This window comes from Erigeron canadensis, chromosome 7 (assembly GCF_010389155.1).
Source record: "Erigeron canadensis isolate Cc75 chromosome 7, C_canadensis_v1, whole genome shotgun sequence".
NCBI classification, from domain to species: domain Eukaryota; kingdom Viridiplantae; phylum Streptophyta; class Magnoliopsida; order Asterales; family Asteraceae; genus Erigeron; species Erigeron canadensis.
Genome location: NC_057767.1, coordinates 38,953,601 through 38,965,916, shown reverse-complemented (window position 1 = coordinate 38,965,916; position 12,316 = coordinate 38,953,601).

The window sequence follows — 12,316 nt, the reverse complement described above, 5'->3', positions numbered from 1 at the left end:
ATATGTCTATATATATAGATAATAATAATAATAATAATAAATATTTAATTATAAGATTTTTTTATTAAAAGTCAGTCATTTATTAAATAAATATTATAAAAAATTAATAATTAATAAGGAGAGAGTATTAGGCTAAAAAAAGGGATTAGGGGTGTCAAGTGCATCCCAACCCCTTTTTTTAATTATATTATAGATTATTTATGTTTTTCCTATTCTTTCTCTTTTTCAATTAGAATCTATTCTTTTCATTTTTATTTCAATTTGGAATAAACTAAGAAAAAAAATCATCTTTGTAGTATAGCTGTATAGGAAATGTATTTAACGTCATACGGAATAATCGATAATTAGATAAGCATAAAAGTTGATTGGATTTTTGATTTTGGACATATGTGGGAAAACATGGAGTAGAAGCAACAGCTGAGGTGTCAATAATGCACTAATTAACTAAATAAAAGGATGTGATTAAACAGGATGGCTCGTTCGATGGGCAGATAAGTTTATAAGGAAAAATGATCGATACCCTTAAAAAATAGCTTAAAAATCTTTCTAATATCATAAATATTTGATATGTATAATCCATTCATTATCTTTCTTCACTTCCCCTATTGATTTTTCATTTGACATTATCTTATGATTAGAAGGATTTTTAAGCTATTTGCTCTGTGAAAAAAAATATTTTACAGGTTTTGTTTCAAACAATGAGTATTATAGATGCTAAGATAGAGAACATACAAAGCAATAAAATAGCAAGTTGAAGAGGTATATGATAACGTATCCAAAATAAAAGTACCAAAAAGAATAAGCAAAACGTTGGCACGAACATGTTGTGATGGGTGGTTTCAAAACTGATGTCTTTTAGATTTCATTCGGTTTGTAAGTTTCTACATAAATTATACAAGTTTGCAAATCTAAATGAATTTTTATAATAAATGTCCTTTTGATTTTCTCGCATTAGAAGTCGTTGACCTATAGAGTCCAATGAAATTGAAACAACCTTCTAACTAACTAAATATGCAATAGAACACTACGAAATAACTCAAACTTGAATAAACAAACGGGAAATGATTAATCCTCGTAAAAGAATGACCTAAAAATCACTTTAACTATTAGATGAAGACATGTGGCAAAATTAGAGGGCAAGATTAAAAAATATAACTAGTAGATAACACATATCAACTTTTTACAGTTTTAAAAAAATTTTAAACTAATCTTTAAGAGGATTTATCATTTTCCTAAACAAACTTATATGAAAGTTAAGGACCCAAAACTAAAATAGCAACGTATACATAAAAACTTTTTAGTATATTCAACCTACATTAATTAACAACAAAATAAATTAAAACAAATTTATCATTGTGTTAATTTTGAGATGTTTCTAAGAAATATATATATAGTAGTGATGAAATAACTAATGAAAAGAGGAAAATTGTGGTGTCCATCTCTATGCGTCAATAAACATGTCAAGAAATAATATGTTGAGAACCGCTCAGGCGCTTATATCTTTGGAGATGGGGTTGTAATATTGAGCTCTTCATCGAACTCTAAGCTTTTATTGTTTGATCAAACGCCTACATATATGTTTTATTGTTTGATCAATTGACACGAGTGCGCTCAAACACTCGGAACCCATTAAAATTATACTCCTCGTCCTATATTAAGTGTCTTATTTTGACTTTTTGAGTCTTTTTTTTTACTTTGATCGTAAATATCTTTGTTTATGTTATATAACACTTGATCTAACATATATGAATTGATTGAGTTTTAAATGTATTTTTCATTGATATAAGTTTCATCAACTAATATATAACATAAACAAAAATATTTACGGTCAAAATCGAAAGAAAAAGATTTGACCAGTCAAAATAAGACAATTAAAATGGGACAAAGGGAGTATTTTCTTTCTTTTAAACGGCCACTAAAATTGTCCTCTAATAAAATAAAATTGTACTATATTTGAGTTTCAATTAACTTTAATTATAAGTAATTCAAAACCTTACCTTAACTTAAAAAAAAATATGTAACTAATTCAAACTTTGTGTAGATTCATGAAAAAAATGTAATTAATTTGAAACTTTACCTTGCGAATGGGTTGGTTGTTTATTGATATTTAATAAGATCTTTAACTTTGGTGAAATCCACCAAGGTTCGAATCTCACCACCTACATTTATAGGTGTGAATTATTTGTGTTTGGAAGGTTTCGAGAGTCTTGATTTCATCTTATCTATGAATGGTTTGAGTTTCGCATACTGTCTAATTGAATATCATTATATTAACAACCAATTCACTGTTAAAAAGGAAAAAAAAAAAAAAAACACTTTACCTTAGTTTAAAAAAGAATTGTGGTTAATTTAAAACTTTACGCGTTATCACAGCTAATGATGTCCCACGTGTGGTTGCTGTTGAACACCAGTGAGTAATCCACGTGGCAGTCATGCTACTGTGGGGCCAATTATATCCCAATTTAGTACGATTTACTTAGTTCACACGCATTTTGTGGTCATGTAGCTTGGGGAAGACGAATTCCCACAAGCGTTCATATCAAATCTCATTTTGTTTAACATATGTACTTTTCTAATGGTTTTCGAAATAGATGTCACTGAATATATATTTATTAAAATTAAATACTTGTTTAATGGATATTGATCTAAAGAGTTATTTTCTAGAATTGTCTCTGTGATTTCCCAAAAATCATGTTTCGTCCTTATAATTTCATAAGGCAGAAAAGAAGATCGAGTAATGCGTGTGAGAGTGGAACAAACAAGTTCAGCCGCAAAACACAATTTAAAGTCTTTGACTTTTTTTTTAGGTTAGTAAGACGACATCTTGGGGGTAGACGGTGTCATGTAATGTCAAGTTACACCCCAAGATGTCATCCAAAAGAAAGAAAATGGGGGATTTTGGAAAGGTAAGGGGACTTGTAATATGTGTCACCTACACTTTTATTATTTTTTATTTTTTTATGATTAGTATTTTTCATACTTTTATATATAGGGATTAGTTTTTGTATAACAATCATTAAAGTAAAATAAATAAGACAAGATATTGACCCTTACATCATGATAGAGTTGATACATGGAGATTCACGAAACACAAGTACATATATTGATACACGATGATTTTTATGATGCATGGTGATTTTCAGTGAAGAGAAACTTATTGTTTTATTTATTTTACTTTAATATAATACTTGTTTTATTTTACCTAGAAGGTGTGGTATTTAGTATGATGGAATGAAAAGAGTGAGAATAGAATGGAAGATATTTCTTTTGTTTGGTGACTCCAAAGAATGAAAATAAAATGGTTAGGAAAAGGAAATACTTCCATTCTCAACATTTCATGCGAAATGATAAGGAATAGTGAGAATAAAATCAAATACAATATTATTTTTTCATTTATTCTCATTGGTTTTTATGTATTACTTTTAATTATTAATTTTATAATAGAATACTTACATTTATGTATTTTCTTATAAAAAATTTTGTTTATTTTGTATATTTCTCTTGTATTTATTATCTGTTTATAACAAACAACACAATTATTCTCTTTCTAAATGCTCATTCTTTTTCCCTTTCATTTCTATTCTATGCTTCATTTTCATTCTTTTGATTATTTTTTATGATTCTCTCGCACCAAACATCATGTAATCATATTTTCTAGTGTTTTTTTTTTCTGTGTTCCCTTTTTACCTTCTTGTTTGTTTCATTTTTTCCCCTTAATTTTTAAGGAGACTAATAATTTATATTAGTATTAGTTTGAATAAATTTCTTTCAGTTAAAAGAAAAATAAACATGTATTCTATAATATTACATAGAAAGAGAAATTTAAATATGTAATTAAGATACTGGGACAATCTTTTGGGCCAAGCTTATGTAGCCCAACATACACCTAGACTTGGATATTATTAAAGTCTTTTGCCAATCTAGACATGTGGTGGCGTGTTGCGATACTACATAAGCCCGTATGGCAAAACCATACAACTAGATTGTTTACCTTTTGCCATCAATAATACATCGAAGCAAAATCATAAAAATACAATTTTACTTATTTATATTTACCCAACTAGTTTATTTTTTTCGCGTAATAAACGAGATAAACATGTTATATTTGTTATTTGAAATGGTTTTATTGTATATGGCTTGAAGATATGTCTTATAGCTTTGTATAATTATGATTTATAATTAAAATATATGCACTTAGTGTAATACTTCATCCGTCCCAATTTAGATAGTTTTAATTTGTTTGTCTTTTTTTTTTTTTAATTTGGATGGTCAAACTTGTGTTTGTTTTTATATAATATTTGATTAAAATTATATCAACGCAAATACATTTAAAGATCCATCTATTCATATATTTTACATCAGATATTTTTATAACACAAATAAAACGGTCAAATTTAAAAAATATCCAAAACCTCAAATTATTATATTTAAAACTTGGAGGGCATGGGGTAATATAATTCTCAAAAAAATCATATAAGCATTATATGATACAAATTATAGTGTCAATTTACTAACTATATACTAAAACAGGTACCTATTCAATAAAGAAACGTGGCATTTGCAATGAGATTTATAATAGACAAAGTCATTTAATATTATCTCAATTGTACCAAAATAATGTTCAAAAAAAAAAAAGACACAGTTATAGAAATATACAATTATATATCACGTGATAAATGATAACAAATAGTTTTATAAGTTATTATTTAACTGTTGTTGCTATATTATGATTTGTTTAATACCGTTCATTTGTGTCGTTTGTGTAATTAACGTCATATTTATGGTTACTTGGATACGACGTTTTAAATAAGGGTTTTGTATTTAGAAATGTAACGAACTTTTATACTTTGTCTATTGTATGAATGTAACTTATATTTGGTGCATTGTAGGAAAAATTTTATAAAACTGTTTAAATAATGTAAAATTTTTTGTAAAACTGTTTAAATAATGTAACATTTTGACATGCACCAATCGAAAAGTTACACGTAGTAGCTCATATAATTTGCCACGTATACACTTTTACATTATTTGAACAGTTTTATAAAGTTTCTTCCTACAATACACAAAATTTAAGTTATATTCATACAATAAAAAAAGTATAAAAGTTTCTTACACTTGCAAATACTAAACTCTTTAAATAATAGCAGATACATTATACGTTGTTATTGAATTGTGGTTGTCATATTACGATAATAAGAGGTATTTATATGTTTCTTTTCATGATTAGATTAATTAAGATTAATTGATAATAAGGAAGTTTATACTTTGTTAAACAATTGTCAAAATAATATTATGACAATATATATTTTAATGCAACAACAAATATCTGTAGTTGGTTATAAAGTGTATTCTATAAAAATATTATATACTTTGTTGTTAAAAAATAGTAAACATGCATGAAAAATTGCAGCAAAACACATGTTATTTTTCCTTTTAGGTTGTTGGCTTTATTTGTGACAATCAAACGAAGTGTAAAATTGGTGAATTTTAAGATGACTAAACAATAATTGTTTATAAACTTTTTCAGCATATGTAATTGAACAGTTGTGGTTTTTGGTTATAAGATTCGATCAACTCAAGATTAAAAATGTTAAAAAGGTCAATGTAAAATAGCACATATATGTTACCGTATACAATAAACGTAATGTTTCATAAGACAACGCCCGAATGACATATATTATAAAGTTAAATAATTTATAAATATGGATCGAACTCAAAACCTTGTTAAAAGCGTGAGTGCTCTGACCAGATGGGCGACCATCGCTAGGTAATTTTAGTAAACTAAATAACCAAATAAACATAGAATATAATACATAGCAAATAAGAAGTCCCTAAAATAAGGAGTCCCTAATTTAACTTTTCCCTCTACCAATATATATATATATATATATATTAATAAATAAACTATTTAGTTGTGATTTATATCATCCATTAATTTTCTACAATGATCTTAATATATACAATAAGATGGTTAAACTAATAACTTATTAACTAATCAAATCGCTCAATTTCATTAAATTGACTCTCCCTTATGTCATCCTTTAGATTAACTATAAAATAAAAATCCTAATAATCATTATCCAAATATATTATTATATATTAATATTTATATTAATTTGTAGAACAAGTCTCATTAATTTACTCTTTTTAGCCCTGAATACTTAAGTTATATTTATTTTTAGCCATCAATTTAACGATATTTTTTTAAAAAATTTTAAAAATTTACGAAAAGAATTTATATTTAATTTTTTAAAGTTACAATTGTTACTCAAATCCAGAGTCCTAATTGTTATCTAGGGGTGAGTACGGTTTTGTTTGGATCGGTTTTTGACTAAAATTGAAAACCGAACCGCTATAATTCGGTTTTTGAAATCAAAACCATCGGTTTTTGGTTTTTTCAGTTTCGGTTTTTACGGTTTGAGTCTTTTTCGGTTCGGTTTTAATCGGTTTTTAACCACTCGTGGGTTTGAGTCAACTTGAGCTAAAAAAGTTTAAAGCTTATACCCTATGATTATGATACAAAATCGATAACTTATCCAAACAATATTGGTAAAAAAGAAACCTATACAACAATGACGATAAATCTTTGTATAAAATTAGTTGAACAAACTTTAAATATTTATTTCAAATAATCTTCGTATATAACTATTTATATATTTCACGTGTTGTTTTCAATATGCAATTGATTGAACCGAAACGATCTTGTTGTGTAGTTTCACATAAACATATAATTAATATTGTTTTATATACTAACAAAAGCAAATATATTAACATATCTAATGAGAATGAGTATAAAATGATATATATACAAAATAATATAAACCATATATATTTTTGGCTCGGTTCGATTTCTACGGTTCGATTTTTCATCTGAAACCAAACCGAACCATAACATTCGGGTTTTAGAAAATCAAAACCGAAAATCATTGGTTTTTTCGGTTTTCGGTTTTTTTGGTTCGGGTTTTCCAGTTTTTATGGTTTTTTCGGTTTTCGGTCACCTCTATTGTTATCAAAGAATATGAAAACAATCCTAACTGTTATCTAATTATCATAGGACATGTGATTGAAAATAAACCTATCGTGTTATGGGTTTGCATCAAGATCAAATACATATACTTGAATGTCAAGTACATGATCACATTTGTTTATATTTTAATTCTTAATTATCTTTAATAATAATATCACATTATGAGTACAAATGGTTTAAAAAAATTCTATAATAGAGAAATTATAATAGCATGTGCCTTGTGAAATGACTACGACAAACAATTCCATCAAGATGTCTCAACTAATAATGACAGTGACGAACTTGTGATTATTGAACTACAACTTGCAAAGTATAAGACTTATAATCGTATATCTTCAAAATTATACTTATGAATTAAATATATGAAGATCTAATATTGTTAATATCGTAAATCCGTATCCAATGTTGGACACGGGTCTAAAATCTAGGTAAGGTTATACATAACCATATTTATTGCATTAATTCAATTTCCATATAGTTTTATTTTTCAAACGAATTCAAACTATGTATAATTTCTAATAGTAAATTTTAATTAATCATGTTTAGTTGTTGTACATAAAAAGATAAATATAGATTTAATGCATATGCGTATATATATATATATATATATATATATATATATATATATATATATATGGGAATAGGGAATACAAGGCTGTCCGACACCCACACCTCACATACTAATATTTTATTATTTCTTGTTTAATAAATAAATGATTGGACCCCATGAATTTTATGGTTTAAAAAAAAATATGTGAGTGTTCCATAACTAAGCTTAGATACCCAACAACCTTATATTATCATGCCCCCCCCTATATATATATATATATATATATATATATAGTGAAAAGTTATTTTGAGAACCTTTGTTTTGCGAAAACTTTTGAGAACTTTTCCAATCAATCCCAGCCGATGATTATTCTTTATATGAAAAAATTTTTTTGATTGTTTTCTGAATAACTTATGTGTGATTTTGAATTTATAATTGTGTAGAGGCATGGATTATCATCCGTTATACAATTATGTGGAGATTTGGATTCTTGATCACATGTGCACGAATATTGCTATGATTACATGTGATCGACTTGCATACATGTGATCATAGCAATATTCGTGCACATGTGATCAATAATCCAAATCTCTACATAATTGTATAACAGATGATAATCTATGCTCCACACAATTATAAACTTCAAAATTACACATAAGTTATTCAGAAAACAATCAAAAAACAATTTTCATGTAAAGAATAATCATCGGTTAGGCTTGATTTAAAAAGTTCTCAAAGGTTCTCGGAAAAAAAAAGGTTCTGAAAATAACTTTACCATATATATATATATATATATGTATGTATGGGAGCCTTATTTTGAGAACCCATTTTTTTAAGAACCTTGAGAACTCTTAAATTATGTATTAGATCACATGTTTTTTTTGTTCATTCACATGTGAAACGTTATAAAAATACATGTTGTAGAAGAAAGTTATTTTTCAAAACCTTATATATACCCATTTGTTAACACGTGAACGAAAACGGGAACATATTCATTCACAGGTTCACAAAAATGCTATTTTGAAGGTTTTTTAAAAAGGTTTCTTTTACAACATACTCTTTTATATCATTTCACATGTGAATGACCCAAAAAAACATATGATCCAATACATAATTTGAGAATTTTCATTGTTCTTACAAAAATGAAATGGTTTTCAAAATAAGAAAAGTATATAAATAGATATATATATATATATATATATATATATATATATATATATATAATAAATTCCTTCAAAAATATAAAATAAATATGTTTCGGTCTAATTTGTAAATTGTACGTAATTGTATACTCACGAATCGGTCGTTTCCACTTGGAAAAGCATGGACAAGAAACCTTCCATACTTTTATTGCTAATATTGCCATTCACACCTAGAGAAGTTTCTTTAAACATTGAATATTTCATATTTATTACTATAAGATTTCTTCAATACTGCACGTGATACTCGTTTTATTAAATTGTGAAGTTATTGGTGATAAAGGAACGAAGTATTGCAAAAGGAAAATTGTATGCTGTAAATTTGAAAAAGAGTAACAGTTGACGAGTTTTTCCTTTCTGTTTATTAATCTTTTTTGCTTCAAATCAATGTTAAATTAAAATAGTGTTAAGTAAGTTGGACCAATATATATAAATTAAAACTAGCACGTTACTCGCGCAATGCGGTGGTGGGGGCGACTGTTGGTGGTAGATGAAACATTGAGTGATGTAAATAATTGATGTAAAGGTTAATGGAGATATTTTAAAAGATAAAGATTGATAGTGTAATTTATTCATTAATGTTAAAGGGTAGTCTATGTAAAAATATTTTAAGAGGTTCCAAATAAAAATATTACATATTTTCCAACATTTCCAAAAATAAAATGCTATTCTTCTCATGCACCTTCAATTGACGAAAGGCATAGGCAATGACTTTACCCCTTTGCATGAGTACACATCCCAAACCTTGCCTCGAAGCATCACAATACACTACAAAATCTTCAACTCCCTATAATCAATACACATTCTCAATGATCCATCTTTATTCTTCACAAACAAGATAAGAGCTCCCCACGACGATTGGCTAGGACGAATAAACCTCCTTTCTTGGAGTTCTTTAAGTTGCGTTTCTAACTCTTGTATCTCAGTTATGGCAAGCCTATAAGAAGCTTTAGCTACGAGTGCTACGTTAGGAATCAAATAAATACGGAAGTCGAGTCGTCTAGACGGATGTAATCCCAGCAAATCATTCGGGAAAACATCGGGGAAGTCACGAACATTAGGAACGGTCTTAAATTTTACCTTTGATACGGTAGCACTAAAGACTTTAGAACTAGAGGAATCAAATGTTTCGCCTTGATCCCTTAGTACTTTACCATTAGACAAAAGTATTCTAATAGCTCTCTCACCACAATTTGTCACCACATTAACCGTCGTTATCCAAACCGTACTCACACTAATCACAAGGCTCCCCATATCGGAGGGCATAAGGTAAATGAAAAAAAATCAACGTCGTTTAAGATCAAAATACCATTTTAAAGTAATTGACCAAACCTATTAAACACACCACTACCCATTTAAGGATCGAGATTCTATCTTAGGGATATGGATGATTGTCAATCAATCAGATAAAGCAAAAAGGGAATGAGGCTATAATCAGTCCTGAAATCAAATAACCTCGCGTCATAACGATCGTTAAGAAGAAATGCACCAACCGCTACATTTGGTCGTTGCAGACTTCAGTAGTACTCGCCGCAAAACAACCTCTTTCCTTTGGTTTGTCGTCTTGCACAACACTCCGCTTCTCGCCATAAATCCTTGGCAACACATACTGGTACGGTTAAATGTATTCACCATAGTAACAGCCTTAAAGTTTATGACCCGGAGGTTAATCTCAAAGTTCTCACATGTTAATGTCCTCATACCGACACGTTATACATGTTTCATATCTTAATACTAAGGCCAAATATATCAAAATTCTCAAGTAACCGTTATCTATCATTTTCTCATGCCAAATCATAACAATTGCCCATTATCATAACCAAGTACCGACATTCAACACATCATACAAACAAGCAACTAAAACAAGTGGTTTAAAGTATAATCTGAATCCTATATTCCCTCTAGTTATTGATTTGGTTTGTATACGGGTGATACCAGCGGCTTTTCCTCCACCCAATCAACTCCCATTAAGCATATCGGTTCCTTATTATACCCTAAGCCAAGCATGTGCAATCCGTGATGTCATTAACTTGCATATAACACCGGGTGACCATAAAATAGTTGATCAAGCTATTTTAGGGTTGCCATAATGTTATTCTACGTTAATGCCATAACTTCATCTTGCCCTAATTCGTTAAACTATCTTCAACCAATCAACAACAATAATCCATCACAATCACAATCAAGTTCACATCACTGTATACGTTGACCACATCGTACTCATTACACATTCATCACTTTGTACTTGCCACAATATAACACATTGTCCAATTTGCACACGTCACAAAACAACACGTTGTCCAATCGTACTCATATTGTTGTCAGAAATGATCCTGACTACGAACTCCTAAAGTGCACCATCAAAGTTCAAACAATTCACGTTATACACAAAATTTCTAATCATGCATGCTATTTGAATAGTTTTAACTTAAGCCGTAGTCTAGGTCGAACCGTCTAATTCTCTACAATAAAGCATGGGCCACCATTCTATAACACCCCGAGCTAGGCTAGAAATATTACCGAAAAGATATAGCGTATGCATGGGTTATCGTAGAACATGAACTATATGGGGAAAAAAGGGATTTGGAGAATCCAACATCAATAATCAAGTACAAAATGCATAAAGTAGGGCGAATGAATCCTGAATCCATGTAAGTCCAAGCCTAAGTCCTAGCACAAGCATCAATCAACCATCACGTCTTGGATTCACAAGATTACCTGAAAAGTATACTAAACAAGGTCAACATTAGGTTGGTGAGTTCGTAGGAAAGAATGAAAAGGATCTAATGCCAATGCCACTCACAATATGAACAAGGAGAGTGAGCAAGTAATACACTTACAGTTAGTCCTTAAAAGGGAACAAATACTCAATTTAGGTTGGCTCGTCGCACAACCTAATCACACACATATCCATTAAACAAACTATAAAATATCTAGAATACATACAATGAGCTAGAACAAATAATATCGATAACAATAAGTATTAAACAAGTTCTAAGACGTCAAACATATCCATCCATGTCTCACAAATGTTCTCATGTTATCCAAATGTTATCGAGTACTTAGCGCACCTGTTTATATGTCATCATGCCTTTCATGTCCATCAATGTCCCTCAACATATCAAAAATGTCCATTAATGACTCACAATGTCCACCACACATGTATTCACAAAATGAGCTACTCAAGGTAGTTAGAAAAAGCCTAATAAACAAGAACAAGTAATGATGATAACAATAAGTATCATGCAAGTTCTATAATATCAAACAAGTTCATCAATGTCCCTCAATAGTTCTCATGTCATCCAAATGTCATCAAGTACGTATAGTACCCGTATAATGTCATCAGGTACGTATAGTACCCGTTTAATGTCATCAACTACGTAAGTACCTGTTCATTTGTCATCATGTCCATCAACTCAACAATCCATCATGTACATACACTTCATACGACTCTACATACAAGGAATCATAGATGCTTATATATAAGGTCACCCACAGCCTTCCCACCACATCTATACTCTTTGAAGGCATTATCGTCTT